Source organism: Crinia signifera, chromosome 5, assembly GCF_055691185.1.
Source record: "Crinia signifera chromosome 5, ASM5569118v1, whole genome shotgun sequence".
NCBI classification, from domain to species: Eukaryota; Metazoa; Chordata; class Amphibia; order Anura; family Myobatrachidae; genus Crinia; species Crinia signifera.
Genome location: NC_139221.1, coordinates 129,514,315 through 129,522,850, shown reverse-complemented (window position 1 = coordinate 129,522,850; position 8,536 = coordinate 129,514,315).

The window sequence follows — 8,536 nt, the reverse complement described above, 5'->3', positions numbered from 1 at the left end:
TTTTATCAAGAACAGTGTAGCAAAGAAGGGTGCACTTCTTGGACTTCTTACGTTCAAAATTAAATAATGGACACGGAGGTCTCTTATTTGCAGCAACATTACGAGCGTTTAATGCTCAATAATGTACAAACATTGACTTACCCCTCCACTGTGAAGAAGCTGCCATGCTGCTAATTCCCATCTCCATCCCATGATGACACGCAACAGCCGGTGCTGACCATTGGAGTTCTGTAGCCATGGCAACCCCTGTTAACAACTATCTTAGTGAAAATACAAAGTGCTGTGCAGTATATACAAATGAATAAAAACATATATTGAATAAAGCATGAAAGCATGAGGCATCATAAATGGCATGTTATATATGGCATGTGACCATATAGTCTAAGACATGTAGTAAAGCAATCACCTCTTCACTTTTGAAATCTGCGTGACAGTCTCTGAGTGCCGCTACTACTGCTGTTATTATTTATATATATATATATATATATACATATATATATATATATATATATATATATATATAGAAAGGGGGAGGGTTCTATTGGAGAGCGCTGATTGGTGTACCACCTAGTTACTTCAATGCAACATACAATACTGATACAATTTTTGTAATGACAGTTGATCTTTGTCCCTTTTCCGAATGAGACGTGCCAATCTGTTCAAGGTATAAAAAAGTTCTTTATTGAAACCCAACGCGTTTCGTCAGAACGACTTCATCAGGGGTAAAAACTATAGGTGGTACAGAAAGGAAAAGGGATGTACTAATCAGTTATGAATTTCATCATCTTGTTTATCCAAATGGCAGATACAACTTTTAATTTGAGATACATACCAATAAGATTCTCAAGTATGTGGTTTGGTCAACTTTTAGTACTCGTACAAGGTAAAATCTAAAATCATTAAAATAACCATAAATTACAATTTTTGGACAAAAGCAACATGAAGAGCAAGCAAGAGGGTGAAAAAATGGAAAAAAGAGAGGCTGGCGTTCAGTCCAGACTACATACCCATATATGGGGTTTGGGCCAATATACAGGCTTAGTGACAAGATGTAGGTGTAGATCCACGGATAATATAGGAGGTTAAGGTCTGCAAATAATTAGATTTAATTAAATCTATTATATAGATATAGGTATTATATATATATATATATATACACAGCGGGTGTGCAGCACTCCAAGAAGGTTTATTTGCAACGTTTCAATGTCTTCGCAGACATTGTCATCAGGTTTAAGGTTCTTAATATATATAAACCAGCATGGTGGAGCAGCACATCCTTATCCAATAATCAAAGTGCGGGTGCCATCCAAGTCCCCTCGGGGATATACAAAGCAGTCCAGGTGGCGGCACTCTTCTCCTGATGAAGAACAAATAAAGTTTGAAACGTAGAGTGATCCCTGCTATCTTGTGCATTTTTTGGTGAGTGCCGCCACCTGGACTGCTATATATATATATATATATATATATATATATATATATATATATATATATTGTTTCCCAATGGTGGAAAGGTGCCTAAAATATAGAAACACAGTCTGTGTGCAATAATCCTTTTTCAATGATGCAACGAAGATTTCATCCAATATTAATTGTATTTTGTCCTTCAATGGAAAGTCACAAGTACAGGCAGATTTATAAAGAAACGACCCAACGCGTTTCGGCTTTAAAAAGACTTCATCAGGTGTATCCATGATATAATCTTGTGGCCACTGTAAAACATTCACAATGAATAGAACTGATATATTCCTTTCTTTTATCCAAAATGGTTCAATAAAGTCCTACACGTGTGGGCAACAGGTGCTATGGGTCCTTGTGTCACACTTGTCTTATCTTGAAAAAGATCCCTGTGGAGGATCGAAATGTTGATCGACTGAGTATGTCCATAAAAAGTTATCTTGAACTTCCAGGTGGTGAGTGCCTACCTTGTTCTACAAACTTATATGTGTGTGTATGTGTGTGTGTAAAAAAGATGCCACTCCAGAGGAACTTTTCAAACGCTTTTTATATAGTGCACAAAAAATGGTAGTAAAAGGGTGAAACTGCATTGACATGGCTTCCCCATGGAAATGTGTACAGTGCTATCTTTTTTCCACACCTATCCATCTACTTTGAGGGGCACCGGGGGCAGCTAACTTTAAGGGAGAGTGCCAGACCGCAGAATTTGTATATAAATATATATATGTATATAGAGGATGCAGGTAGTGGCACTCCAGGGACTTCATGAAAAAACACGCAGACGCTGTGTTAAAGCTTTAACATAGCATCTGCGAGTTTTTTCATGAAGTCCCTGGAGTGCCACTACCTGCGACCTCTATCTATTTCTTTGAGTGCAGCACCTGGGCCATAATTGTATTGAATTGGAGTGCCGGTATTCTCCGCCTATATATATTTATATTATATATATAGCCCTGGCCCATCCTCCCACATTCAGCACTTACACAGTGAAGTGCATGGTTTAGGTTTGTTAGTTGGGTGTATTAAAGAAATAAGTGAATAAATCATGCATAATGCTATGAATCCACATTGAAATGAATAAATAGAAACTTCTCTAGTGATAACATAATGTACCAGAGTGTAAAGCATGCCAAGCATGTGTACTGACGTCACTAGTGGCAAGACTATATAAAGACAAAATAGAGTTTGAAAAGCATGCTGACATGACCTGTGCATCATGGAAAATATACTCAGATTGTCAGGGAGGCAGCAGATGCCCACTTGCTGAAGTGACTGTCAAGTAAATGAAGAAGTAAAAGTTTGACATACGTTGTTGACCTGTGCTGTTTCCATAAAGTACCTGCTGGCATAGGCAGGATTCTAATGTTCCCCCGTAACTCACACCCTCGTGTTACTTGATGAAGAGTACCTTATTCAAATATGATTACATTGTAAAGATTAAACTCTCAAAATTTTTTTGTATTTCCTTGTGTGGAGTCATTATGCGGAAAATAGGGGGCGGGGGGGATCACAATTTACATGAAGCTGAGATACTTCAACAAGCATCATATACTTTGGAGTGGCCATATCTCCTGCATTTTACCCGCTTCTTGGTGAAGCTGGCAGGGCAAGGAGTTTAGGCACTAAATTGAAGCACTGTTTGGAGGTGGTGGGCTAAATGACACAAATTGCAATATAACCTCACGCACCCATGTGAATATGCAAATTACAGCATTTGGGGGCAGGGCCTAGTGATTGACAGCCCAGTCCCAGCCACTGAAGTGGCATGCAGCATCTCCTATCTGGGCTGCTCCCAGAGAGGAGACCTGAAAGGTAGGAAGTCTCGCTTTTAACCACTGACTTTTATTCCTATAGTTATGTAACTACAACCCATTTTCCATACACTGTAAATTCATATATACATCTAGTATATTTTTTAGCACAAGCCAGAAATCAATTGCACTTTTCTTTTAAGTATGGGGATTTGTGGTTTCTTTTCTTAGCAAGGTGCTATTTTCTTAGTAAAAAACACACACACACACATGGGCATAACCAGCTCGGTCTGGTCCTGGTTCCAGAAATCCGGGGGGGTAGTCTCTCCAACAGCCAGCAGGGTAATGCCACACCCTGGAGACACTTATTATGTACTTTATATGCCCATGGCCAAAGCATTACCCTCTGACTGGTGATCCCTAGACAGGGTCCCTGGGCCACGTGAAGCCCAGGACTATCCGTGGCAACCACCACACATAGTTTTTTGTATAAAATTAAGAAATAAAAGTAAGCCTCCCACGCATGCAGGTACTTGGAGAACCAAAAAGTACTTGCATGAGGTGCAAGTCCCTGAGATCCGGGAAGCGCAGGGCCGGCAGGGGGTCCCTGTGGCGGCTGGACAGTCAGCCATCTGCCGCAGCGTGGGAAGCATTGCAGCAGTGCTGGGGGATAGATGCCGTGTTCTCATACTCACCTGCCAGCCCCGCATCTCCCCACTGCCCTGCTCTCTCTTGTCTCTGGGGGGGGGACCTACCCCGCTCGATGAACAGCGAAAATAACTACTCCGGTGAGTGCTTGGGGGGAAGGGGGTGAGAGGAGAGGAGGATGGGTGGGAGGGGACACCCCCACAATTTTGTTGTCCAGGGCCCCCACAGACCTTAATCTGGCCCTGACCTGCACAATAATTGCCAACAGTGGGAACACAAGGACCAATGCGTCATCTGTGAGAGTAGGCCCTGTCCCCAGTTCTTTTCTCAGTTAGCACCAATTACACTGGACAGACAGCTGTGATTCAGGAAGAATTCACAGCTCTTTAAATTAGAGGCAGGATCATCAGCAATGACAAGCAGCAGAACTCCCTTATCAGTCAAGTTCAGATGGCAAACTAATGCTGCTGCACACACACATATGGTCGACCCTGTCTCCCAGTGGTAAGGGGCAGGTTCCTTGAGCAGTGGGGCCCACCCTGCTCATTTTGTATGGCTGTGCGGTGGCCCAGGGGAAAACTCATGACTGGTCTGGTCAGGAGCAGGCTCCTTAAACCCAAGGGGCCCTGGTGCAATGCACCTGCTGCACCAATGATAGTTATGCCACTGTGTGAGGGTACATAAAAAAGGCACTTATGCATATCAAGTTAGGACAGGTCACATTGCTGGCTCCCCCATGGAAATGTGTTTAGGAATTTGGAAGTGCTGGAGCACCTTCAGCTCCTTCCTCTATCGTAACAACACCATGGGCCATTGGTTTCCAAACTGTGTGCCGTGGCACCCTGGGGTGCCTCAGGACACTTGCAGGGGTGGACCAGGACCAATTAAAATGATTTATGATCAATATAACAGATGAAACAAGTGCTGTCAAATGATAACATGTGGACAAACAGTAGCCCTAAGGAAGACATATAGTCACAATTTACTTAATTTAATATTTTTTTTCTGAATTTATCAATTATTAAGATCTGACCTAGGGGTGCCGAGAAAAACGTTTGGGAACCACTGCCATAGATTTTGATGGGGCATTACTTGGTGTGACATAGGGACCAAGAAATTATATTTTTCTATGTATAACCTATGAATGCATATTCTATATGTAAAATGTTAGGGTACTTGTTTTTTTTAGCACAGCGCCAGCGATAAAAATTGTATCCATTGGGACCCCCCGAAATCGCGTCAATTGCATCGCATGCAACCAAATCGCATGCGATGCGATCGACGTGATGTACGTGATTTTTACATTGGCCCCAATGTTAAATGGCCCCCAGACCCCAATTTTTATTGTTTCCCAACCCTGATGGGTCAAATGCCCCTCCAATGTTAACGCCACCCCACAATAACGGCAACCCGAAGCGTGGCGAGCGCAGTGAGCCCGCAAGGGGCGGCGGTTCGCGTCCTCCGAACTTTTCATACCCCCACTATCCACATCGGCATGGAGTTGATTCTATATAGTGTGGCGAGCGCAGCGAGCCACCGAGCCCGAAGCGTGGCAAGCGCAGCGAGCCCCGCGCGGGGACGCGTATTACTTCATGGGTATTAAGGCTGCGCTCGCCACGCTTCGGGCTCGGTGGCTAGCTGCGCTCGCCACACTATATAAAATCAACTCCACGCCGACGTGGATAGTGGGGGTATGAAAAGGTCGGAGGACGCGAGAAATTATATTTTTCTATGTATAACCTATGAATGCATATTCTATATGTAAAATGTTAGGGTACTTGTTTCTTAGCACAGCGCCAGCGATAAAAATTGTATCCATTGGGACCCCCCGAAATCGCGTCAATTGCATCGTATGCAACCAAATCGCATGCGATGCGATCGACGTGATGTACGTGATTTTTACATTGGAATCAATGTAAAATGGTCCCTGAGACCCGATTTTACATTAGCCCCAATGTTAAATGGCCCCCAGACCCCAATTTTTATTGTTTCCCAACCCTGATGGGTCAAATGCACCTCCAATGTTAACGCCACCCCACGATAACGGCAACCCGAAGCGTGGCGAGCGCAGTGAGCCCACAAGGGGCGGCGGTACGCGTCCTCCAAACTTTTCATACCCCCACTATCCACGTCGGCTTGGAGTTGATTTTATATAGTGTGGCGAGCCACCGAGCCTGAAGCGTGGGGGACGCGTATTACTTCACGGGTATTAAGTGTCCGCTCGCCACGCTTCGGGCTCGGTGGCTAACTGCGCTCGCCACACTATATAAAATCAACTCCACGCCGACGTGGATAGTGGGGGTATGAAAAGGTCGGAGGACGCGTACCGCCGCCCCTCGTGGGCTCGCTGCGCTCACCACGCTTCGGGTTGCCGTTCATCGTGGAGTGGCGTTAACAATGGGGGGGGGGCATTTGTCATAACGCTAGTTATTTGCTATTCACTACAGGGACCTCGCCGGCCGCAGCCAGCTTTATACACATGACGGCGCCGCAGGTACCCCTACGGCACGGATACCCCTGACCGCCCCAGCACTGCAGGGACTCCGGGGCAGCAATTTTTTTACACAGTTTGCTGGGGGTGAGGGGCGAACTGCCGCCCTCCAGGTGCCGGCGCCCTAGGCAAATGCCTAGAGCTGCCTAGTGGTGGCGCCGGACCTGCACTTACACAATATTGTAGTGAGGGGAACCTATCTGGGTTTCTTTGATATTCAGTTTTGACGAAAAAGTCCTTATGCTTTATTGTCCATTGACGTACCTAACTTACATGCAATAATACTGTAACGTTCTTACCAAGGTATCTTTAAATGGCGTACCAGTACTCACAGTTGTCATTGAAGGGAGACGCTCATCAAGGTATCATTCTTTATAAGAGGTTTTATTTAGACATGTAGTAAAAAAACTTTTCTTTAGGCATAAAATATGCTAAGAGTTTACAAATAAAACTCCTTTGCTGTCAGAGGGTCGGTTCACATTCACTAGGTGTTTAGTGAGGTCCAAGTCCAGTACTGCAGACCGGTTCCACAGACAGTCTGTGGAACCGATCTGCAGTTTATCTGACCTGATCACAAAGGTCGGTCAGATAGCAGAACTGTTAACTAATCTGGCGTGCACTCTTTGGGGAACAAGCATATAGAATTCTCCATAGCACTTATCTTTGTGAAACCCCCACTACAGAAACCCTCAACATTGTTGTCAGTCAAGATTTCTTTACTCATTATGCCTACACATATACGATTTCTGCCTAATTTCTAAGTGATCTGATTAGAAATTAAGCACTAAACCCCTGTGTTTGTAGTCCCCATAGCAGCATTGAATCCCCCATAGAAACCTGCAGCTGCTGTCCCTTCTACATACATGCCAGCGGTACTTAACCACTTCAGTGATATGCCCGTAAATTTTCCGGGCTCAGCTGCACTGCCGCAGGGGGCTGTCTCGGAAAATTTCCAGGCATACCACCAGCAAGTAGGTGTTTGCCAGTGGTGCCTCCTGCTGTGCACCACTCTAGCGGCATCCTTCCATCTCTCCCCCCCTCCTGTCGCTCCTCCCTGACCTCCACGCTCCAGCGATCGTACGCCGGTGCTCCCTTGCTGCTGCTGCCGCCGCCATTAGCACTGCATCAGTGACCAGGTGGGCGGTCCCACTTGAGTATACTCAGGAGTTCGGGTGCACGGGTGCACGGGTCCCCCCCCCCCCCCCCGAGCCTGCCTAGTCACTGATGCAGTGCGAATGGCGGCTGGGAGCTTTGGCGTAAGATCGCAGGAAGGCAGAGGTCAGGAAAAGGGGTGGGGGGGGGTGGGCGACAGGAGGGGGAGTTGGGACTGGATGCTGCCCTTGCCCTGTCCTGCCCCAGCAATTTCCACCACTCAAGGGATTAATGTTTGTGGTTAATCCTGGAAACCGAGTGTTATCTTGGAATAAGTTGCACATAGGCAGGGCTGATGCAAGTTTTTAGCACGCTAGGCAAAACTTCAGCTTGCTTCTCTCACCTCCACCGACACACCAATACCGACTTTCCAGAACCTCATGTGAAAGTGTGGAGGTGACATCTTAGAAATTCAACAACTGTGTTTGTATTACATTCAACAAGGACGCCTCTGAGTCATCCTTCATTTTGTGTGATAGACTCAGGGTTGTCCGCCAGATTCTGGAGCCTACTTGCAATTTGCATTAAGTTCAACAAGGCTGCCTCTCTCAGATTTAGCCTTAATTTTGGCATAATCAGACTCAGAGGCGCCCCCAAATTCTGGAGCCTCTTGGCAGCTGCCTAATGGTTTATATTGCTATCACAAAAATCTATTTGCTGTTTTCTGTCTTTATTTTTATGATTGCATCATACATGTTAGGTTAACAGCAGAGTACACTTTGCTGCTATTAAAGCCTTAGGTCCCATGTAATTAGATCATACTAGCAAAGGCTATTTGTGTAAATAGACATGACCGCTAAGGCAGAGACAGGTTACACAAGAAACAAATTCACATTGCACCCAAATAGCTGTAGCTTTCATTGGCGTGGGACATTATCCACCATATTTTTGAATGAACATACTTTATAATTGGATGATCATTTAGTTTTAGTAGATGTGTTATTAGAACTGTCAAACAGGAGAATCAGTTTTCTAAGCTACAAGTCATTTACCCAGCTACTTGACTTAATATATTAAATAGTTTTTTTTTTCTTGTAAA